At 40.1% G+C, this 25,656-nt stretch overlaps 1 protein-coding gene across 8 annotated transcripts in view; it reads right to left on the bottom strand.

The window, feature by feature from the left end:
- The window catches only part of TEX2 (testis expressed 2), a 112,259-nt gene that overhangs the window by 65,415 nt on the left and 21,188 nt on the right, over positions 1-25,656 (bottom strand). Inside the window, exon 1 of one of the 8 annotated variants that reach the window (XR_010591891.1) lies at positions 13,201-13,315. The exons of 5 other annotated variants lie outside the window; for them this stretch is intronic. The gene's annotated coding sequence lies outside the window, so the exon portion shown is untranslated. Of the gene's footprint in view, positions 1-13,200; positions 13,316-25,071; positions 25,155-25,656 lie in introns of those variants that run through there. 2 more of the 8 variants (XM_065563598.1, XM_005282898.5) reach the window with 2 other exon arrangements.

Below are 25,656 nucleotides of genomic sequence, written 5' to 3' on the forward strand. Positions count from 1 at the left end.
AAACTAGAGAACGTTTACGGCTGAACATTGTCCCAAGTGGCTTATTTTGTTGGTCTGTTCTGAACCAAGGCTTTTAGAAATCACAGTATCACCACATCACTACTGCTCCCCCATCCAAAAGAACTCAAGATGGAATTAAGTCCATTTTAATCTCATCAGAAGGATGTGATCATTCTTGACCACAGTGTACTTCTCTCCTGGATATATGCAGAAGAACTCTTTAAAAAAAACGAAGGGGGAGAGGGGTGGAATATTCAAGACCCTCGCAAATGTTTTGTTGTTACAAAAAATCCAAATCAACTGCCCTGGAATCACAACTCTTCCAGTGTCCTTAGTAGTTACTGGTGCATATTGCCTAACTTGCATATTTTTACTTATGTGTAAAGAACCTTGCAATATTTCAGTTTGAAAAATAGAATTAGTTCACACTGTCAAACACCTCACAGTGATTAGTTGGAGTACAATAAACACAGGTCTTGGTTTCATTGTATTTGCTATTAAAATACAGAGACATCTACCACAGCTTGCAAACCTGCTCATAATTTGATTATTACCAAGGAATGAAAGGCTGGAGAAATCAATACTTCAGGGCACAACTGTCAAACTCTCAAGTACACATATATTGTTTTTGAGAAGATTCATACAAGAAACCCAAACAATATGAAATGGATTAACCAATCTTTAGTTTGCTTTGCTTTCCCTCCTAACAGTGAAGTTAGTGCTATTAATCTTTCACTTTACTTGAGCCAAGCTTAGTGCAGGTAAGAACTAGGGCGAGTTTTCTTACCTAGCTCCACCATCACACTACAATCCTGACCTACAACACTCCCACATCTCGGTCAATGCATTTCAGTCATAACCTACAGCATCTCTGCTATTCCAGTTCTCTGCAACTCTCCCTACTTTCCCTCCCACCTCCCATGTACACTCCCCCACTGTAACAGTCCTAGGTCCCCCACCTTACCTCTGCCAACGTCCATCAATCCTGACCTTCAGCACTCCCTCTCAACTGCCTCCCACCATTCTAGTTTTGAGCCATTTGTTTATGCACTATCAACTGTGCCAAACTGTGTAGATCTGATTTTTGGGGGGCTCATGAAGTGTAACTGTATTACCAGAATAATAAGTTGAAGTTGCCTGTGCCCCTGCTCCATAAATTTAAATACTAGTAGTACAAAAACTTTCCCATGTCATTTTGCCTCTTGAAGGCACCACTTCTCGAGGGTTAGAAAGAAAGAAAGTAGATGGCCATGTTTGCCAACAAGGGAGATGGCAATTTCTGCAATATGGGTTTCTAGTTATTAGGAACTGCCCTAAGGTCACCAATTAATTTCACACAAGCTACCTATAATGGGCGTAGAGATTAATGATCTTCAAATCCCATGGACCTAATTCTGTATCTGAATCAGTACCCTAGAAATGAAAAGCTCCTCTTATTTATAGTATGAAATTGCATCTGAGCCCTTTAGCCCCCACTGTTAAGTATTCGGATTTTATATATGTATATGTATATGTAATCCGAATACTTAACACAGGTATAGACATAGATAGCCCTGCACGGATATAAAATTTGTATCCGCAGCCGATCCGCAATAAGAGAGCCACATAAGTAAATGACACTATGTGTCCCAAAAGAGTTCAAATGTTCAAGTGTTGTGGGTAATGTGGTCTATCAGAGTGCCCATGGCATGAACTCTGTCATGGGGAGATCAGCCCTAGACTGTCAGGGCCAAGGGCTTCTCCTATAAATTCTACTGTCTGCATCGGAGTCAGGTTAGACTTCTCCATGTTTACACAGAATCCCAAGGATGCTAGGAAGTGGAGTAACAATAAAGTGGATGCCAGGACTTCTAGGCAGGACCAGCTGTTCAGAAGCTAGTCATCTAAATACAGGAAAATGTGATGAGTAATCTCTGAGTTACCTCTCAGTCTAAGCCTGTTTACGCCTGATGAGTCATCCCTGAATTACCTCTGAGTCTGCTTGAGCCGGTTTAAACCTGATGAGTCATCCCCCGAGCCAGAAAATGTGATGAGCCTCTGTAGGTAATCACCTACAGGTCTTGCGATAGGCCACACAACATTCAACCAGGCTTCAGCCAATCCACAGGTAAGGATTCACCCAGGTGATCCCAAGGTAGGTAGGCAAGTTCCTAAGGGAAGCAGTGTCTCCAGTCGGCTCAACATTACATGGCCAGGAATATTCCCATTGCCTAGTAGTTCTGATGGGCACAGCTGGAGCAGGGGTAGTCTGTTTCCACGCTAGCCAGTCCCTGCTCCAATCTCAGCTGGCCGCCTGATGATTCTGACACTCATCTCAGCTGTGCTACTACTACTGAAAAAACACTTTTGTGAAGACCTTGTATGCTGTTGCAGGGCCAAACAGAAGTACCCAGTATTGGTAATGTTTGGGATCCAACACAAACCTATAGAATCTTCTGTAGGAAGATTTCGTGTCCACATGAAAGCACATGTCTTTCAAGTCAAGAGCTGTGAACCACGTACCCTTTACAATAGGACGAATAAAAAGCCTCCCTGGAAAACATGGGGAATTTTAGTTTGCAAATAAAAATGCTGAGCCAGCCCAGAGAGAACCTCCCCTTTTCTTGGGAACTAGGAAATATTTTGAATATAGCCCCTTTCCCTGACGTTGAGGCAGCACCCACTCTATTGCTCCCTGTTGGAGGAAAAGATGCTACCTCCTGAAGGAGGATCTCCTCATTGAAGTAGTCTCTGAAAAGGAGTGGGAAAGGGTTTTTTGGAGGGGGTGGGGAGAAAAACCTTAAATGGTATAGCCAAAATGGATGGGATCCAGCACTCACTTGCCTGTTATCTCCCTCCAGTTGTGAGGAAATGATGATACGCATATACATTGGTTCACAGTTCCCAAGTGTCCCATCAAAGTATTTTTGGGCCGGGGGATGGAAGTTGGATAGCTGTAGTTGAAGTGGAAGGGGCAGCGTATCAACCTCTGTATCTCCTGCCATTTGCAATTCAACTCATAAGAGGACTGGTGATTGAAGGGTTGCAGTAAAGGCCTCTGTTTGTACAGCTGGTACTGGTATTTCCGCTTTGGAGCTGGTGTATCTATACACTTAGGGAGTGGAGGGTTTCCCTGGAATCTTTTAATGTGTACAATGACTCGTCTGAGGTTTTGGATGAAAAGATTGTGCAAGTCCTCTAAAGTGTTTTGTACCTCTCTGGGAAACCCAGAAAAAAGTGCAACCATGATTCCCACCACATCAACATGCCAGTTGCCATTGATCTCGATGCCATATCAGCTGCATCAATCACAGCTTATATCAAGATTCTAGCCACTAGCTTGCCATAGCCAATGAGGGCTTGAAATTGACCCGTCTTCCCGGGGTAATTTGTCCTTAGAGTTCAGGAGCTCAGAATAATTCAGAAAGTTGTACTTAGGCAGGAGAGCCTGAATTCTAAATTGGAGGCTAACAGATGTAAACCTTGGCCTCATCTACAGGGTGGCCATTGGGTGGTGTTGCCTGGGCAATCAGGGAGCTCAGGGGAGGATGAGTGAACAAGAACTCTGCTCCCTTCAACATGAAGCACCACTTTTCTGCCTTCTTGGGGTAGGGGCATGTGTTGCCATTATGTACCATATGGCCCTAGCCAGTTCCAGTATGGCTTTGTTCACCAGGAGTTCTCAGTCCACCAAGTCCTGGTGCTTTGTCTGAGTCAGTACAGCAGTCAGTGTCACTGTTGATTCAGAGTTGGTACCGTAGAAGCCTTGCTCCGATGCATCTTATGATTATGAGGCTTAGGGAGGCTTATGTCCTCATGGCCTGGGCATGAAAACTCACCTGACTTGGACATAGTCGGGAGGGATCTCTCCTATTAGGAGATCTAGGAAGAATCTGCTTTGATACTTATGAGAATGTCCCCTACTCTCGTGAGAAGGCCCAGCCAAAGGGTCCTTAGCCCTGCTCTTTCCCACTCCTGAGTGAGATATTGCACTAGGAGGTACACTTCTTGGGGACTCTGGCTGATGTACGGAGGATTCTCCATCCCAGGTCTGAGTCCTCATTGTGCATTCCATAAAGGTGCTTCCAAAACCAGAGTTCTCAGGCCTGCCCTGTCTGACTGGGATAAGAGTGGTAGATTACTGCACTTAGTGGGGATATGTGCTTCTTGGAGGCAGTACAAGCAGCATTGGTGGTTGTCACCGACTGAAAAGGAGCAGGGACACGAGACCCAGTTTTGAAGGCTGATAGCCTGGGTATAATTTAAGTCTCATGCAGGAAGACCATGAGGGGTCACTGGGGTAGGCTTTCTAACAGCTAGCTAAACTGGAAAAGCTATTACTCTAACAATAAATTGTGAATTATAAAAACTTTGAAACACTTCCAGGAGAGAGGAGCAGCTCCAGACACTGGAATATTCCGACGCAGGCCATGTGGCGGACAGAAAGACTCTGAGAGGCAGTCAGTCTGCACGTGTAGACTAAACCAACAGACACCTCTTGCAAGAATTCTCTGGTCTCAGGTGCAGGGAGCACATGTTTACCCACAGTGGAATACACATAAGGAATAGCCTCAAAGAATTAAGAGAATTCTCTGTAAAGCTCATACAACTGCAGAAGAATCTCACATGAAGGGGTAACAAACAAAGATGTAGCATACAGGAATACAGAGTTTGTAACATATGTATTGACGACTGAGGTGAACAACTGGTAACAGTTTTAGACATCATATGACCAAGAACAAAAACAGTTCTGCATAAAAACAGAACAACACTGACCCAGAGGGTGGAAAAAGCCACACCAAGAAAGAGGGGGTAGGTAACAAGATCTATCTGAGAGAATGTTTTGTGGAAGTTTAAGTGCAACAGACAAAAACAAACTATAAATTAGCCTACAAGACCAACAGTTACCAACCTAACCTTTGCAATAATGCTAGCAAACAAGGATATTTTGACTGAATATCATACTATATAAAAGGGAAAGACAGAAAAAATATTTCTAGTGGCATAAACTCCCTATGTCACTTTTCTATCAGCGAAGAGCCTATTATGTTCTACAATGACACCTCTTAAGGACTGCTTCTTTTATCGTTATTCTACCTTCCAATTGGAAGGACAAGTCCCTCCAAAAATCAAAACCAAAAACCAGTACTTTTAAAATCAGCTACTCAAACCCAATAGAGAAACAGGAGCTGGAACAAAGCTTATTGGACCATATACAGATTGATTGAAATTTACTTTTTTCAGTTTTAAGTATCAGGCTCATAGTGGGGACAAAGATCCCATATCACAGAGCAGAAGGAAGCAAAGCACCCACGCATGCAAACCCACCCATCTCCAGGATTCTAGAGGAGCCGTCCCTCAGTTTCTGCTGTAGGAGATGCTGCTAAAACCTCATGCATCTTCTTACAACACCATTGGTGAAACCTGATTTATTTACTGTCATGAACATACAGCTGAAGGGTAGCATAAAATCCCTCCTTTATCTATAAAAGGTTAAGAAGCTCAAATAACCTGGTTGGCACCTGACCAAAAGGACCAATAAGGGGAGAACATAATTTCAAATCTGTGGGGGAAGGTTTTTGCTTTGTGCTCTGTGTTGTGGTTCTCTCGGAGACAAAGAGAGACCAAACAAGTAATCCAGCTCCTATTGAAATGATACTTACTATTTCTGTAATATTAGATGTAATAGCAAGGAAATGCGTTAGCTTGTGAATTTTCCCTAGGTTAAGAGGGAAGTTTATTCCTTTTTTTTTTTTAATATAACTTTAAAGTTTTGCCTAGAGGGTAATCCTCTGTGTTTTGAATCTTTTTGTTACCCTGTAAAGTCATCTTCCACCCTGAGTTTACAGAGGTGATTCTTTTATCTTTTTTTAAACAAACTTATTTTAAGAACCTGATTGTTTTTCAGTGTCCTAAAGACCCAGGGGTTTTTATCTGTGGTCACTTTGTAACCAATTGGTTAGGATATTATTCTCAAGCCTCCCCAGGAAAGGGGGTGTAGAGGCTTGGGGGAGGTAGGGCTCCAAGTGGCCCTCCCTGAATGTTTAAATCACTTGGTGGTGGCAGCGATACCAAGGGCAAGGAAGGAATTTATGCCTTGGGGAAGTTTTTAACCTAAACTGGTAGAAATAAGCTTAGGGGGGTTTTCATGTGGGTCCCCACATCTGTACCCCAGAGTTCAGAGTGGGTAGGGAACCCTGACATTTACTAACAGGGAGATCCTTGAGAAACTTAATATATTCCTTAACATTTCATCTCCTTCAACATGCAGCATTTTACACGGTTTGACAAATATTTGAAGCAATGGGCTATTGTTACAAATAAGGAGATATACAGTTTCAATTTTTAAAATAAATAATTTAGTACCACATCTTGCAGTGGAGAGAAATTTCATCGTTCTGGGCCACATTTTTGGAGCTTTAGGATTTCATTTACTATAGACTTAGATATAATTTGCCTTGGTAAGCTACCAATATAAAATAGGTCTTTGAACTAAAAAATTTTATATAGCAAACTGCAACAAAAATATTATGCAACAGTCCAAACAGCAGTCATTTGATGTGAAGCAATACACCTTCTGAAGGACTGGATAGCTCAGTGGCTTGAGCATTGTCCTCTCAGTAAATGTTCCTTATCTGGTCTTTCTTTACCCTTCTGTAAAATACGAGCATTGGCCCTGCACTCTGGTCTAAACCATCAATTCTTTCCCTTAAAAAAAAGGGTAAAGAAAGTTCCCTGAGCTCCACATAACCATGGCTAACCTTTACCTTTATATTTATTTTAAGAGCAAAGACAAATGTGAAAAACAAATGATTCAAGCTGCAGTGACATTCATACCTTAGGCAGCCCGAATTCTTGACAAAAGAGCAAAATTTTCAGATTCTGTTTGTTACCTCCAATCAAAATGTCAGAAGTCTGCCACTTGGCGATAGATCTGATTATCAGAATTGCTTCAGGCAGGCTCCATATTGAGTTATCTTACAAATTACAGTCAGGAAGACAGGGTCTTGTATTTCTATATTTTGTTGTTGTTGAAATAATAAAAAGTAAAAGGATCGGTCTTAAGGGCTCTTGTGGTCACTTGACAGAAATACAGGGTTTAACTGAGGCTAAAGTGTATAATGGTGTAGTATCAGTTAAGAGAGAAATTTACCCCTCCTAACATTGATTTGAAAAAGAACTTCTGTGCTTTTAAAAATTAAAACATATATTGACATTTATTTATTTATTGAAAGCAGATTTGGGGTTTGTCTACCTTATAGGTTTCTGCATTAGTGCTAAAATCTTAACACTTCACTGCTGTAGTTTATTGTGGAGTAAGCAAGCCACTTCTAGTGGCGTTATGTCAGTGCACAGTCCACAGGGTAGACAAACCCTTGAAAGCACATTCATCTGTGTTTGACAGGAAAAATGTAGTTCCACCTCATGGCCAGATAATACTGCTACAGTACAGGGAGCCAGAATCCCCATTATAGTGCACTGACTGTCAGAGGCATACTGCAGCAAGTAACTTAAATAGCTGTAATGGGATATCAGTAGGAGGATGGAGGAGGAAAATCCATGCAATGAAGGTAATGATTGAGAATACTTTACACAGGCCTCTTCTCATTTAGAGAAGTGTATTTGCAAGATCGCTTTGACTTACACCTCCGTTGTGGAATTTTTTTCCCTACTCCTCCCTCAAATTCCACTGCCCTCTCAAAAATAAACAATGCCCTCACCCCTGCCAAACAAACAACCTACTGAAAAAAAAAACACAGGAAGGAAAAATCCTCCTTTATTTAAGTAACAGAACTTTAACTCCAGGCCATTAATCAAAACACATAAACAAGTTTGTTTGTTTCTTTCCACTTTCAAAATATGCAGTCAAATAGCTTGTTTCCCTAAACAGTGTAAACTCTCTTTAATTATTCACAAGCTCAGATACGGATTTTTTTTTACAGGTATCTGAGCAGATATTTTGCAACTGGATGAGCCTTGTGTGTAAGCTAAGGGGAGAATACTATAGTATTAAAGAGAGACATTTCCATCAGCTGCTGGAATCTGAGTGAGAAGGTGGCTCTTCAGGATAGTGTGTGGCTCAAAGTGGTGAATCTAGAGAGCTGATGTGAAAGCGAACAGCGAAGCCATTTCCTGGGTAAGGTGTACATTAGGGATAGGCACGAATGTATTTTATTACCAAGACAACTCATCTTCCTGAATAAGTGTATTTATAGGCATAGAGGGACAAGGTGGGTTATGTAATATCTTTTATTGGACCAACTTCTGGTGAGAGAGAGAGATGCTTTTGAGCTTACACAGAGCTCTTCTTCAGGTCTGGGAAATATACACACAGCGTCACAGCTAAATACAAGGTGGAACAGATTGTTTAGCATAAGTCCAGTAAAAGATATTACTGTATCCACCTTGAGTCTCTAATATCCTGGGACTGACACAGCTACACCACCACAGCATATTTATGGATATATTCATTGTAATACACCAAATCCCAGACTGTTGGAGGCGCTCAAAATGCTTTCACACAAATGCTATGCATCTCCTTGATGGATAAATGAACAGGCACCAGCTAGCATGCCCAATTACACCTTAGTCTTTAGCAATTTACATTTAAATCAGATTCTGGGAACAGGTGAAAAGGGAATAGGAAACACTTGTCCTCATCGCCCAAAATCCATTGCAACAGAGCACACTTATCAGATCCTTCCGCAAAGACATGGTAAATAACAATGTGTCAGCATTAGGTACGAGCCAAAACCAGTTCCAAAACCACAATTTTACAATCCATAAGTGAGATCTTCAAATGACAATATATCCAGGAACTTTGGTAACAAATACTTAAATGTCTTTAGGGTTCTGCTTCAAAGTTCTGAAGAATGTTTTTGAAACACGCTGGTTTAAATTTTACTGTTTTCAAGTTTCATTTACTGTTTTCAATTTACAGCCAAAGACAACCAAATCTGTACTGTGTAAATACACTACTCTAGATACAAACTCTCAATGGGCAAATTTACAGCTTGTCTAAATGATTGTTTAAGTTTAAAAGCAGGGTGGATCAAAGCACACCAAGAAAGTGTGCAGCAGCAGGGGCCACATGACAGTTAGTGCACAGCACACCAGTGCAGCACAAATTTACTTTCCAGCTTGCCACAAACTGTTTCTGTCTGTATAGACAACTGTTAGTTGTCTTTATTGGAACAGAGCTATTTTATGAAAACAGGAGTGCGTTATATATTTAGGATTTCTGTTTGGTGGGAGATTGTGTTTTTTGAAACATGCTTTCTTATCCCTGCAACACTACAAAATTCTGTCGACCTAATTTACGCTGGCATACAGCCACTGCAGTTATTAAATCGTTTGTGTGCACGCAAACTTGGCTCCTTGTGTCAGAGGTGCACAACCTCACCCGGAGTGCTTGTATCGACTGTATTGTTAGTGTGGGGCATCGTGGGATGGCTCCTGAAAGCCAGTAACAGTTGATGTAAGCAACACAGTGTCTACATTGACACTTCATCAACCTAATTACATTGAGAGCGACTCTACACCCATCGGGGAGGTGGTGTTAGTAAATTGGCAGAGAGAGGCACTTACATCAGCAGGAGCCAAGCTGAAGTGAAGACACTTCCACAGCATGGCAGCTGATGGCAACCTAACTGTGTAGTGTCTCTGAGATAGGCCTGGTCTACAACAGTCAAGGGCATTATCAGTACCTAAACATCTCACAATCTTTAAAATGTATTTATCCTAAGACCCTCCCTATGAGGTAAGGAAGTACTATTACCCCTATTTTGCAGATGGGGAACTGAGACATGCAAATTAAGTAGCTAGGCCAAGGTCACACAGGAAGACTGGCACAGCTAGGAATTGAACCCAGGTCTCCAGAATCCCATTCACTGGACTGTCCTTTTCGGATTATAGATATAGATATAGATCTCTATCAGGATGCCACAGTAGTTTTCTGAGTTCTAATGTTTTGCACCATGTATAAATCATACATGAGTGGCATACTAAATGTAGGAAAAGAGCAAAAGAATGCACACACACCATTCAAGCATGAATTACGGGACATCAACATTTGAAAGGTGAAAAAATGTACAATCCAAGTTCTCTCATATACCACTTTCTTATATTTTCCTTAACTGTAGACCCTAGCTTCTCTCAAATGCACTAAATTCACCCCAAACTCAGAAAGGTGATGGGAGGAAAAAAAAAACATTTGCAACTGAAAAGTAAAAAAATTAATTGGTTTGTTAACAGAATTATCTGCCAGATAAAAGAATTAAAAAAAAAAATCTAAGTACCATGGTCACCCTTAAAGACATTGTTTGCATGCAGACAATGTTCACTTAAAGTTATTTTCTAAGCTAAGTATAGGGGAAACTGCAGCATCTGACCCCAACATGTGGTAACTGTTTTTTCCTAAATGGCAAACATTTGCAATTATTCTGTAAGTGCATGTGTACATGCCCATACACAGTGATTGAAAAGTTTTTAAAGGCAATTACTTTAGACAAAGTAAATGTTATATAATTACGTGCAATTTTTCCTATGTTAACTACAGTGATGTACACAGAATAATGCAAATGAGGTATCCTTATGAAAGACAAAACTTTTTAAGGCTGACGACTGTAGTTTTACAAGTTGACCAGAGGTGAGTGCTGCAACAACAATGCACTTGAGCACTATTACCTTGCCATTTTTTTTTTAGCTTCCATAGATTAAATTTTTAAGGGCATCCATTTGGATCATGAGTCTGGCCACACAAAAGAAATAACAACATGCTCTTCAGGTTTGTTTTAAACATTTTATTTCCTATACAATATTTTTGACTAGCAATAAGCGTACTCTTTAGTTAGGTCATTAGCACAATCTGTATTTACAATCCCAGATTCACAATGTAGTGTTAATTACCTGGTGTTTAAGTTATTTAAATATCAGTTGCTAATATATACGGTGTTAATTACCTGAAACAGATTAATTTTACTAACAAAACAAGTGGGTTGGAAATAATTTTGATACACAATGAATAAGCAAGTTTTTATACCATGATTGATTAATTAGTCTCAATTAGCGGATATTTTCCCGCCTCCATATTATGAAGTATATATAATTTTATAAAAAAAAAACCCACCTTCCTAAATTCCACTCTCAACACAAATAGCGTAGACTTTGGCATCGGTGTTACAAGACACAGCAGGACATTCCCTATGGTCGGGATATGCTTACACTTTGGCCTCATCTACGCAAAACTATTTAAGGTTAACTCTATATTGACTGAAACCTATAACAGTATGGTCAAACCATGGTATAAGTGTGTGGGGGGGGAGGACATGTTTCTACCTTACTCCCCCACCTGAGCTAGAGCATTTTAACCTGGTTTGATCCTGCCAACACAGATTCAGCTGTGTTTAAAACCCAGTTCTGCCACAAGAATTTAAACTGTGCTCGTGCAGTTTAAGTTAAACTCTTGAATGCAGTGTCTGCATGGGGCCTTACACCTTCAGACTATTTTGTCCAACTAATACTATCTGTGCAAGAGAGAATACACATCTGCAACTCCTTACTGTAGATGGCTACGTTCAATTTAGCATGTCACACACCATGCATACATACCTTTAGCAGATCCTGTTTACTTCCAACACTATTCATTTCAACCTCCAGATCAGCTGCCCCAATGAAATTCACTCTGTGAAACTGCAGTTAATTCAACCTATCATCTTAGTAATTTAAATTTTAATATAAAGATTGACCACCAGTGTTATAGGGTCAAGGGATTTTCATTCTTCGAGATGTTATTCTTAAGAGCCTGTCTATTGACTTCATTTATTATAAACATTTTAATTATCCATCAGGATTATGACAATGTCTCTCTATTACCTCAGAGAAAAGCAGATCTAATCTGGACTCACTAAACATCATAGGTACCACAATGAGTCTGCTTCAAAAAGGTATTTGTTCACCCTTATTGAGGTCATCAGCTATATTAAAATAACGTAGCTGTAATGCAAGTTCCACTGTTAAAAGAAAAAAATCTCAACTCCCTGGAACTTGGCAAATTAACACCTCAAACACAGTGCATGCTGATACCATAAACATTTTCAGAAACAAAGAAATATGTATTCCCATCTGGAATAACCCTGTTTAAAATAGTTCTTTCTAATTTGCAGATATTTCAACATTCCCTCTCCAAACCCATATTTTTAATGTCTTTGGTTGAGTCACAAGATGTTTCTCTGTGACCTGGGAAAAGGCGAGAACTAGAAATTTCTCTGATCCTACCTGTGACCATTTTTCTAGTCAATATCTTGACACCTACATCCCCCTTTTTAATAGGCAGGAAAATAAAAGTTTAAAAAAGGTTTCTTAAAGACCACACAAGAACTATTCAATATTAATATCCACAACTATTTCTCACTAGCTACACGCCATCCGGCAAAGGTTTCCCCTTTAAAAAGCTGATAAATAGCTAATATTTAAGATTCTTCTCCTCCACTGAGGTGCCTGTTCTCCCCCTCTAAACTTTGATTTGTTTCTTAAATCATTTTATATATTTGCTCTCTCTCTCCATCTTAGTTTTCCCTTCTTCACATTCTTGCTCAGGCTTCTCCTAATTCCAATTAAGTTTTCCTCACTTACTCCTCCCACTTTCTCTGCTGTTCCTGAAGAGTCCTGCTTCTCTCTTTTTCTTCTCTCTTCTCTTCCAGATGCTTACAACAAACTGCCATTTCCCAACCTCTAGGGAACCTTCTGACACCAACATTCTTTCCCCTTTTTCTTTTAAAGGAACATCACCACAAACAGTCTGCTTGCTATTTTAATCAGATAACATAAGCACCAATATTGAGTAACACCAGAAAGAATTAACACATTTAATACCCCCATTGACTGGGATATTTAAAACACTCCTTTACCACTTTTCCTAGTTTACAGGTTGATATTTAAAATCACAATACTAAAACAGTTATGTTTATTTAATAGAGAAATGGACCTGAACCAAAATGCTTGATCCCTGCACCTCAGACTTTGGGTGTTTCAAAACCCAACCCCCAGCTTTGCTTGCTGGCTGGGTGTTCCTTCCCTCAAATGGTCCAAGACAAACAAGCCTGCACTTGGGTGCCTTTGCAGGGTGGGGTAGGAGGGTCACAAAGTTTTATCTTGAACAATCACAGCAATGTCATTGCTGGTATCCAGGTGATAGTAGCAAGTTTAATTTGTAATTCTTACCCAGTAGGCTTTTCCTTTAGAGTTCTGCAACATAACCTTGGTTTGCTGTCCCTGATGATTGTGCAGCACTTAGCCCTAGACAGTGCATTCTGCTCTTGTGTGAGGGGGAGGGGCATTAATGGTCTTTTAATGGGATTCTAATGGCACGTCTGCACTGCAGCTGGGAGTGTGGTTCCCGCCTGGGTAGGCAGCCAGCTAATGCGCTAAAAATAGCAGTGAGTCTGTTTTCCCCCAACCGACATTTGTGTACTTTTCCTATCCTTTAAAAGATATCAGTTTATTTCTCTGTAGAAAACTCACTTTCTCCAAGGACATTCCCCTTTATTATGTCCTTACTTCCCTCCATCAATTCCACGCATCTCTCCATTGTCTACTTCTTGGTTCTCTCCTAGAGCTCACTGAAGTCAGTGGACAAAGTCCCATTGCCTTCAATGGGCTTTGGATCAGACCTTTGCAATTGGGCTGGAGCATGAGCCCTGCTCACCCTCTAGATGTAGGCGAGTTGACAGCCCTGCTGCTGTTGTCTTATTTCTACCCTCAGTTTGTGGGCTTGAATCAGAGGCTGTAGATGATTTATTTTGAAGCTGTTTGAATGTTTATTTCTCAGTCTTCTAACAGGTCATTATTTGATATTAGTCATGTGAAAGGACTAACAAATGACACAATCATTACTCATTAGTGAAGCAGCAGCTGCAGCCACTTCAGTCAACAGTTAAGAGCCAGGAACTGGTTGGCTTTACAGTATGTTGCAAGAAAGGTCTGTCTCCCCATCCCACACATTATACTCTGAATAGTGAACTTTTAATTCTGAGTGGCTGCCTACACAATCTTTGCCGTTGATGTCAATACACCCACTCTGGCAGTGGGTCAAGGGGCATTCTCCAGATCAGGGGTCAGCAACCTTTCAGAAGTGGTGTGCCGAGTCTTCATTTATTCACTCTAATTTAAGGTTTCGTGTGCCAGTCATACATTTTAACGTTTTTAGAAGGTCTCTTTCTACAAGTCTATAATATATAACTAAACTATTGTTGTATGTAAAGTAAATAAGGTTTTTCATGCTCTCTGTATGTGTGTATATATAGCTCCTCAATATATGTTTCACTCTATATGCATCCGAAGAAGTGGGCTCTAGTCCACAAAAGCTTATGCTCTAATAAATTTGTTAGTCTCTAAAGTGCCACAAGTACTCCTGTTCTTAAAATGTTTAAGAAGCTTTATTTAAAATTAGATTAAAATGCAGAGCCCCCCGGATCGGTGGCCAGGACCCGGGCAGTGGGAGTGCCACTGAAAATCAGCTCGTGTGCCACCTTTGGCACCCGTGCCATAGGTTGCCTACCCCTGCTCCAGATTAACTGCCAAGAAAGGAGACGGAGTATCCATTCTGGGATACAGCAAAGAGGAGGGTGAAATGACTGAACACTGGTATGTCTTTGAATGATCAGCATTAGACCTTGGACATACTCTCGTGGAAGGACTATGAAGCCAGACAAAAATATCTGGACTGAGTCCAGCTGAACATTCAAAGGGCTGCTACAAAACACAAATGCAAATTGATGTGGATATGACATATGTTGCTTTTACACAGTGCTGCCAGGATCGATCATTAACTTTCCTTCACGCCACTAGAGATATTTCTATTGAACTTGTGCAAAGAGTAGTTCTAACAAGGCATTGTGAAGCACGCTGGAAAATATGAGACACAAAGGATAAGGAAAAAGATTTTTAAACACATGAAACGCAAATCACCAGCCCTATCCCTACTCCACTATCAAGAAGATTAAGGGGACACAGCAACGGTCAATGAAGTTCTTTCCTCCTATCCCCTAGATCTCAATGGTTCCTCAGCCCTCATTCCTGGAGCTGGATCCCAGTTTAATCACTACTCCCAGGCTTTACCTGGCTGGAATTCGGTTTTCAAGCTCTGGCTTTCGAACTCCATTGGTGTTAGGTTCTTCCTCCTGTCTTAGCAGGACAGTCCCAGTGCTCTTAACTAGGGCAACTACCCTGATCTCAGGGTCTTTCCTGTAGGAACCTCTCTGCAGACAATGCCACAGCTTCCTGCTGCCCTTTATAGGGGAAATCAGCTGTCCTCTGTCAGGCCCAATCAAGGTTAACGCAGCACAGGTGGCTCTTTTGGGAATCAGGTTTGGCTGGCCCCTATCCAAAGATCCTTAAGGAGCAAGCTACCTCATACTAACATTTAACGTGTAGATTTTATTCTCAGGAGAATTAGCCCTCTTAAAATTTCCTCTCTTTAAAACTAATGGTTAGAGGATAAACCTTATCATTTGTAAATGAAAAGCTATCATTGCCTATTGTAGTATAAAAAATAAGAGCCTGTGATTAAATAAACTCAGAGGACAACCATCTGGATAAGGCGCTGTGTATATCACTGAACAAGTGGGAGGGATCCCTTGCAAGCAGGAGGGCTAGGGAAGTTTTACTTTAATAATGAAAGGAGTGGAAGTGTGTTGTGTTTTGCTTTAATCTTTCCCACCCCATCCCCCGCCAGTCCCCCCCTCAACAGTGACAGACAATTTCATATTTCAGTCTTGGCATGAGGCAGGAGGGATCTACTGCTACTGCAGTTTGGCACCCTTCAACAAGCTTCCTACAGCTTCAGTAAAAGGTCTATTTATGAGAGACAGAGGAACAGCCACACGGAGGCAACTGGTTCAACAACAAAACAGAACACTTCAACTTGATTTATCAGAAAATAAAAAGGGAGACGTGGAGCATATACAGTTGGTGCTATTTGATTCCTAAATGGGTTATTTACCTATTCTAGTCTTGATTGTAAATTGATCATTGCGCATGCATACTGCACACAGAGTTGATTGTCTGCATGTGTTTATTTTACTCTCTAATAAAAACATCAATGATTTAAAAAGGTTAAAGCCATACAGAATTGCAGAAAGGCAATGATGCAAGGCCAGAACCTTTTCAGGAAGTTTATTATAAACTCAACTCTGAAAAAATGGCTTTCAAAAGGAAACTCTCAGAAAATGAACATTAGAGAGAAAGGTAGGATCCACTGGCATCCACACACAGTTATTTAGGGATGGAGGAGGGATGTAGTTCAGAAAGGAAAACAACAATATTTCTTAATTATTTGCTAGTGTTGTGACTAAGGACAGGGAAGGCAAGGTGTTTCTTTCACTATCAAGATTCTGCCTGATCTGAGTGGTATCAGTTTCACACTGCTAGCCACCAAAGCCAATTCTCACCTCCAACACTTGGGGCTCCTGCAGACCACTGGGAGACCCACATGCGTTCTGAGAGCAGGATTTGGCTTTTAGAGTGTAATTATACACTACAGTGAAAGGCCAGCAATCAGATCTTCACAGATACCGGCAATTCAGCTGTCCTATTAAAACATCCATGCCTTAAAAAGAGGAACAAATAAACTGGATGCTTTGTACAACTAAGCAAATCCCTCTCTCTTTGAATTGCATTTGACAGGGTAATGTGAAATGGACAGAACACTAAGATATAGACTATAAAACTGATGTTCTACTTTTGTTAAAAAATAAAAAAGTAGAAGCAGGACACAGGACTGCAAACAGCAGTTTGGAGAAATAAATGGCCACTGAAGAGAGTTAGAGTTCGTTCTTTCTCTCTCACACACACACTTTAGTTTTTCCTCTGCAGTTCAATGATCATTGTGAAATACATGCAGCTTTATCTAGAAATGATGGATGGGTCACAAAGCAGTGTCTCTATCAAGACAGTAGGGAGTGGAGGTGGATCAATCAGTAACGCTTGAAATAATTAAGTCTTACTTGATTTCATATGCAAGAGAAATGGGACACTTTCCTATCAACTAAGATATTTAACAAAATGTTAAGCCTGCCTGGAAAGTTTGACTGATGCACACCGGGTTGCTATCCAAACTCATGAGAAAAAAAAACCCACCACGACAACACTTTGATGCACTTCCAGTCCAGCAATAAGGATGTTTTAACGAAACAGGATTCACAGGGTGGAACCAGTTCATCTGGTTACAAATGGCTTCAGCTTAGCATTCTGCATTCTTTTGGCTCCACACTAGCTTGCAAGGGACGCTGCTAGCCAAGTACACGTCCTACATTAATAAGCAAACCCAAAATTATATGTTCAGCCTTTGCTTACTCTAGTTATCCTTCATTTATTGAACAGACAAAACTGCAGGTCATTAATTGCGGCAGAGGAGACCGTATAGTCAGCCAAGCACAGTAGTTTGAACCAGGGGTACACGTACTCCTGGGGGTACACCATCTCATCTAGATATTTGCCTAGTTTTACAACAGGCTACATAAAATGCACTAGCAAAGTCAGTACAAACTAAAATTTCATACAGACAGTGACTTGTTTATACAGCTCTATATACTATACACTCAAATGTAAGGACAATATTTATATTCCAATTGATTTTATAATTATATAGTAAAAATGAGAAAGGGAGCAATTCTTCAGTACTAGTGTGCTGTGACACTTTTTTATTTCTAAGTCTGATTTTGTAAGCAAGTAGTTTTTAAGTGCGGTGACACTTGGGAGTACAAAGGACAAATCATACTCCTGAAAGGGGTACAGTAGTCTGGAAAGGTTGGACCTAGCAGCACAGTTACAGTAACCTATTTACTGCACCTCAAGATGAGCAGGAAAGACAGTGGTGAGCAGCAGGGCTCAGCAAGATCACTCAAGGCTGGGAAAGACTTGGTGGACTGGAGATAAGGCCATGAAGGCCTGAAGCACTAGCTGAGATGCCAAGAAACTATGGGCCAGTAGCCAAGTATCTTTCCCAGACCTGAAGAAGAGCTCTGTGTGGCTTGAAAGCTTGTCTCTCTCGCCAACAGAAGTTGGTCCAATAAGAGATGCCACTTTGTCTCTCTAAGCTGAAGATGAGAAAGTTTGGAAACATGAAGAGAAGGCTGTGGGGACAGTGAGAAGAACCAGCTTTCATACAATTCACTCATTGGTGCTAGTTTCAGCTCTCACTCACCCAGAAACTAGCAAGCAAGCTAAACCTCTCCATTAGTGACCATTTGCAGCACTGTGGCTCTACTCTCTCACCAACCAGGACAAAAGCATCCCATCAAAAGCTCTTGGGAGAAGAACATGCCCTCTCTTGTGTTTGGAAAGCACCTAGCTCACTCATGTAGATCTTTCCAAAACCAAATAATAGTACCAAGCAACTAGTTACTGGTGTTTGATTTTATGCACTATTGTCTCTCTCCTATTTCTTATTTGAAAGTTTTGTTTCTGACACTGGGCTTTAGTATTGTTTTAATCTCATTCAACATCTTAGACACTTTAAAAAAAATAAGTGAAAGTCAGTACAGTCCGTTTCTAAAAAGGTTTGTTTTTACAAAGAAACATTTCTGCAATCCTTTAAGGCCACAATAGGGACTAGGCTGTTTTTAGATATTTTACATGTATGTATACACATACCCACGCAAAAAACTCCTCATATTTTGGTCCGAAGCTACCTAACAGTGCCCCTTTAGCACAGGGGGTTTTGGTGATGTTTAATTGTGCTAAAACCAGCACAGGATCCAACTATCCAATCCACAGTGCTTCTTGAAAAGGTTAAATGTTGAGATTAACCTCAATTTACATGTTCAGAACTTTAAAAAAAAATTCAAATACATATGTAAGTCAATGGGAACATTTTCTTTTTTCTATCTTCTAAAAAAGGATACTTAAAGTGTCTATTTCATGATTAACTTTATACATGAAGGAAAGTCACATCTACACAAACTAGCAACTTATTAAAGGAGGCTGATTAAAATAACCCATAAAGTACTGTAGTAAGCTAACAGACAATTTGAAAGAGCAGGTCAAAACCAGTGTAGGCAGTACTTATCTTGCCTGCCTTAAGAAACTTCAACACAGCCAAATTTACTGTAATGGTTACAAAGGAGAATTTAATTGTGCAATTCAGTATTTTCATAACCTTTTCATCTGAGTGGAAAGGGGTAGTAGTGGAACTCAATTCAGACATACTGAAACAGGCCAACCATTCCTGATTGTGTTATCATTGCTTAATGCAACATTCTATTTGGAGGCAACAGGAGTGATTCTTACTAATAGTGTGCAACAAACGAGTCTGTACAAATGGTTCAAACCTTCTGCAGCAAATGTCCTATAAGAAAACAAAATATTTGGCATTGCTATGAACAAACAGGAGCAGATGAGCTCTTAATTTAAAAGTAGTTTTCAATTAAATATGCATATTTCCTTAACAAGTGAGGGGAAAATATAAACAAACATTCTAAATAAAAGGCTTTTCAATTTTTTTCCTTATGAGCGGTCAGCTGCACTTTAAGTGTAGACCCTGCCATCTGCCCATGAAGACAATAATTTGATTATTCTGAATGCTATGATTGGATTTCATTCAGATTACCCCTCACAGCCCTTTTGAAGAAGAAAAGTTTTTAACCTGTTAAATCTTAGCTCTCTCAAATGATTCCTTTTGCTTTATATGTGCCATCATTCCTTAAACATGCATCCCTTGTCTTGGCATGCATGTCTTGGTGAAGGACAGGTGAAAGAGGACGAATAGATTTGTTGAGACCATCACACTTCACAGTAAGGGCCTGTCTTCATTGCACTTTCAATGGGATGGAGGTGTACCAGCTACACAGGTCCCTGTGGTATCTAAACCAGTAGTGTTTCAAAACATGCCAGGAGCCAGTCTGTGGTATCACAGACTGGCTCCTGGCATGTTTTGAAACACTACTCCTGAGTCATGCTAGAGGCATGGGAAATATTTAAAAGCAAGGTTATTTCAAAACAGGATTTTACGTCAGCTTGATTCTAGAAGACCTGGTCATGCGTCCTATGCTGTTGTTAAGGAATAATGGGTCAATTACAAAGAGAAAATGGTTTCCAGGTATTCTTATTTGAAAGTGAGAAGCATTAGCTGTTCAAACACAACTGCACGTCATGGCCAATGCAGCACCATTTTTCTAATCTGTCAGTCTTCATTCAAGAACAATAGCTTTTCCAAAATACAACAGCCACTGAATTTTGTTTTCCTGTTCTGCCAGTTAATTTATAATATTTTGTCTGTTTAGCGTGTTAGAAAAGGGTCAGGCAGATAGGATTGTTAAGGTTTGCAAGATACGTTAAAATGAGGACAAACCTAGCCTTGTAGTTCATTGAGCACGTTTTGGGATGTTGATATAACCACTATTTTATTCTTCATTATAAATCACTCGAGTACTTTGACAGTCATATCACTGCATGATACTTAATCTTGACTTTTGTCCTTCATAAAGCAAATACTCATAGACTTTAAGGTCAGACGGGACCATTATGATCATCTGGTCTGATCCCCTGCATGATGCAGGCCACAAAGCCGTCCCTACCCTTTCCCTTGACTCTGCTGTTGAAGTCCCCAAATCCTGTGGCTTAGAGACTTCAATTGGCAGAGAATCCTCCTGCTAGCGATCCCTGCCCCATGCTGCGGAGGAAGGCGAAAAACCTCCAGGGTCATGGCCCTTTACTCCCCTGTCCATTTACACTGATTTTTCTTACAAAGCACTGTGCTAAATATTGTCTGGACTCAGTACATTTCTTCATGGTACACAGAAATTAAAACTTCTCGTTTTGTACTGCATACAGTCACACACACCAGTAAAATATAAGCAAATTTTGTTGCATGCTTCCTCTGTCAAATCATCAGGGATGCGATCTATGCCACAGCATTCAAGTCTGACCTCTCTACATGGAGGAGATTCTTTAACTGGTTAAAACCAGTTCAGCTAAAGTGGTCTGAACTGTAGCCCAGTTTGAGGTGCCTTAAGGTAGTCTGACCTGTTCTTACTAAACCATTGAAAGGGCAAATTGTGGCCACATTCATACAGACACCATAGTCACCAGCAAGGATTGAACCTAGGACCTGCTGCACAAAAGCACAAGCCCATATCATTTTAGCTGAAGGAGTACTTCTTGTGCAACAGGTCACTGGGGCCAGCCACTAAAGAAAGCATGGTCACACACTAAGCCAGTACACATTACTACATTGGATCTAGGATTTCAGTTTGGGCCCCCAGATACAATTTTAAGGCACTAAGAACATCTTTGGAACATTTGGGGGTTATTACTAGCTAAATAAAAACTGGAAAACCCAGTTTCCCACATTAGCATCTTATAGGTTTTTTGCATCGTTCTAAAGATGCTGATCTCTAGCTGTCAGCCACCTCTTCCCACTGTGAAGTAGAGCTCAAGAGCTATCTACTTTTCCATGTTTCTGAATCTCTTTGATACCCTTCAAGGTGGAAAGCACTATAGAATCTGGATATATTTATGCTACTGTTACCATTTGGACAGCCAGTTTCTACGTTATCATACTATCAAGGCAGAACAGATGCCAGTTTTCAGCAGGATGCCTCATTCAGGCCTGTTTAGTATGTTAGAGATTTCCAATTAACATACCATTCCTACTTTTATAGTAACAGATTGGTGGGAATAAGTACTGTTTCTTTAACTATGTAGAAGGAAGCCAGAACACACAAGGGCTAGAGGAAGCTTCCAGCTAGAAGCTCTGCAATGATATATTCTAATAAAGGTCTTTGTTCAGTGCTAGAAGAAAGTTACTTTTTAACATTGCCAAAATGACAATCACAACCCAGAATAAGAATACAACAAGTATCCACAGCCGCAATCAGGAATCCCACTTGAACATTAAAAGCTTACATATCAGCCCTATAATAGTAATCTTAAAAATATGTGCTCTCTCATAGTTGTACAAAATTAATCCATCAGTTGAATATATTTAAAACAAAGTAAAATTGGAGCTGCCTAACCCAGAAATGCAAGTGATTTTAAATGTAGATGTCGCTATTTGATTAAAAATTTATAACAGCAACTTTGTTAATGCCTACATACACACACAAACTATGCCAAAGGTCTGATAGCAACAGAGTATAATAGAGAACAACAGAAGGGCAGTGAAGTCACTACATCACCAAAGCAGCATATTCAACACTTTAATTAGTTATTAAGTGGATTAATGCTGAATTCAAAGCAAGTTTCTATACTGTACGGGTTAGTTATAAAAGCTACTCCACCCTACTAAAACTTTTAGAGCACTCGGAACAAAAGGCAGCCACTGACAAATGCATACATTGTCCTGCATTTGCATTACCAATGCAGCTTTTGACTAAGCCCACTTGATTTGGGGTTCATCTTTTCCTCTCAAGAATTCTATTCTCCAGAATATTCACTAGAATCTCAGCCAGCATCTTCATGTCATCACTGAGAGACATAGGATAGTAGTTGTCTGGTGTTCTCCAGTCACTTTGAAAAACAAAATAGAGATCTTTATCATCAATTCAGCCCCTGTCAACAGCCAGAATTCCAAATACAACCAAAAGACTAAAAACTAAAAATCTCCAGTCTATGCGTACAAAATTCAATCTCCACAAAATACTTGTGGTCAAAGTGGTTATAGCCTTGAACTAAGCAACGAACTGTTTCATCAAGCCAGTAACTGAAATAATCACCGATAAACTTGCAACACTACCTTTGCCATAACGCTAGGCTGGAATGCTCCTCCCAGTATGTTCAGCTGAGAATGATCCTGCACTAATGGAGGGATGCAGAAAAATAATCTACCATTAAAGGTCTCGCTCTAATTTCTGGGACTCCGTTTATTTATATCAGGAAAGTGATTTAATTCCTTGACAAACATAACTTATTTTCCCTACTCAGTCTCCAGTCTTTTTCCAAGCTGGGACATTAAATATCCTCCTTAAAACAGAATCACAGAGCATTACATTACAAAACCATGGTTCCACTGGGCTACATTTCCTCATACTTTGAAAATAAACTATTTTGTGACATTAGAAGCTGACTGAAAGGAGAGGTGACTAACAAGTACTCGAGACAAATGCACAGGTCATTACCGACCTGTAAGTATGATAAGGTACGTTATGTCCTTGAAAGGGCAGGGGGAAAAAAAAAACAATAGGGATATGTGAAAGGCAGATTTTGTAATTGCTGGGGTCAGAAAACCACCATTCATTGCGATAGTTTTCAGTGCACAACAGTTGCAAGAATAAAGCCAAGATGTCTTCCCAGCTTTTATCTGTACTGCTTGAAGTTAGTTTGACCTCAATGTTGAGGGAATACAAACTTTAGAACCACGAAGAATTCAGATGGTAGTTGCTTATCAAGTGCTTCTAAAGCAACACCTCAGACTTAATAAATGCAGCCTACAAAACTGATGTGCTTCCAATCAGCCTACAATTTCTGCAATTCATGCAATTTTAGAGATAGGACCATTTAATCCAAGGTCATTTTTTATCATTCTAATTTCCCCTTTACCACCACCCAGACTAACTAAATGCTTATCTTTGCATATTTACTGTATGATCACTGAACTTGAGTCAATTAACCACAGATCATCTGTGTTATGTGCAAGGGGGAAGAAAAACCCACCCCACCCTACAAAGTAGAGTGGCCATCATGGAAAGATCCTTCAGCATTTGCTGGGATGAACAGGCAAATGGCATTACGCTGTGAGGATCTGGGAGGCATGCCTTCTGCAAGAAGATTGTTGTTGGATAGGCTTTTTGGTTGGGGGGAATGCAGTAAGGGAATGGGGTGGGAGGATGGAAGGAATGTCTCTTTGTGCTAACAGAAGAAAAATCAAGATACACAGAAGAATAATTGGGCGACAGGCTGGAGATTACTGGTTATAAAAGGAGCGTGGGGAGGAGAGAGTCAGAACAGAAGACAAGAAACATGAACACTTAAATTTTAATCAATATACTCATACATCTGCCTACATAGATTTGACCAGCTGCTATCATGTATATTATTATTTTCAATACTACTTTTCCCTTATGTAATGCTTTAGCAAAGTACATTACAAAATAACTATCCTTGCCATCCCTTTATAGAAATAGGCAACGAAATATTTTCTATACAGCAAAAGTGACTTGCCCAAGAGCACGTAGGAAGACAGAGGAAGAACCAGGAATAGAACTTAGGAGTCCCTGGTATAAACCCCAACCTAAGGCTGCTGGATCATGCTGCTTCTCTGAATAGCTTTATAAAGGGTGGAAGAAGAGGATATATAGGCTTTCAGAGCAATCATGATTCTGTCACCAGCCTGGTAAGGCATGCTCAACCATAGCCAGGATGTATACACAAATTGGCTATTTTCATTAAAATTAGCAGAAGGTAAGATGCAAATGTGAAGAGAGTTTAGTTTTTAAAAAAACAGGTTGTGTTCCAAAGTGTTCTTGGTGATAAAAAAAAAAATGTGGAATGTGGTTTTTAAATCCACGTGACGAGGATTTTCAGAAGTGCTCACAAAGCAGCTCTACCACTGAGAATGACAAAGAATCCTCCCACCACCCTAGAGACAAGAGAGGGAGCTGAGCACTTTTGAAAGTCTGCCCTTAAAATAGATGTTTATAAGAGCTTTGTTGCATTGAAAACGTTTAACTCTTCATAGGTGCTTCATGTAACTTTCCTAGTGAAGATAAGAAATTCTGCCACTCACTTGAATGGTTAAGATAGAACTTTTGAATAGCAAAGAGAAGCACACAGAAGTGTTGTGTATAATTTATTGGACTAAATTCATCCCCATGTAACACCACTGGAACTAATGGGTTATCATCTATCATGTAAATCCACTGCCTTCAATTAATTTAGTCCGTCACCATAACGTAACTCAACAGGATCTAAAAATAAAACTAAATATCAGAGGTCCCCCAACTACTACGTCCCCATTCGTGATTCTAATTAAGTTATTAGCAGATTTGGAATCTCCTTCAGATAATGTATTCCACAGTCAACATCGATTGTTGCTCTCTTACATCTACTAGTCATTATTTTTAAATGAACTACACAGGCAGGGTCAATAATTACCACCTCATGACAAGTCCATGAAATCTTTGTATCAGACAAGGGATCCAGTTACCAGGGTACAGACAGTGCTCTCACAGATCACTTTCCTACAGCATTTAAAAAAAAAAAAAAAAGTGAGCTTAAAACAATATTTTGAATAGTTGGGTGTTTATAAGGGACATAATACAAAGAACACAATACACATTCACATAGGGAATAGCTGCAGTGGTCTGGAAAGCAACTCGAAGTAGCATGTAAATGAACTGAAATATCAATTATCTGATGTAAGAAGTCTAAAGTGCTCAACAAAAGCCAGCACTCAGAGGAGATCACAGTATGCACATTACTATAGCCAAAATTGTGCCCCCCTCTTACCTCTGCATAAAGAATCCAACTACAATTCAAAGGGGCAGATAATGGCCATACTGGGTAAACCCAAAGATCTATCTAGCCCAGTACCCTGTCTTCCGACAGTGGCCAATGCCAGGTGCCCCAGAGGGAATGACCAGAACAGGTAATTATCCATGGACCCATCTTCCATGAACTTATCTAGTTCTTTTTTGAACCCTGTTATACTCTTGGCCTTCACAACATCCTCTGGCAAGGAGT

This window comes from Chrysemys picta, chromosome 12, assembly GCF_011386835.1.
Source record: "Chrysemys picta bellii isolate R12L10 chromosome 12, ASM1138683v2, whole genome shotgun sequence".
In the NCBI taxonomy this organism is placed as follows: Eukaryota; Metazoa; Chordata; order Testudines; family Emydidae; genus Chrysemys; species Chrysemys picta.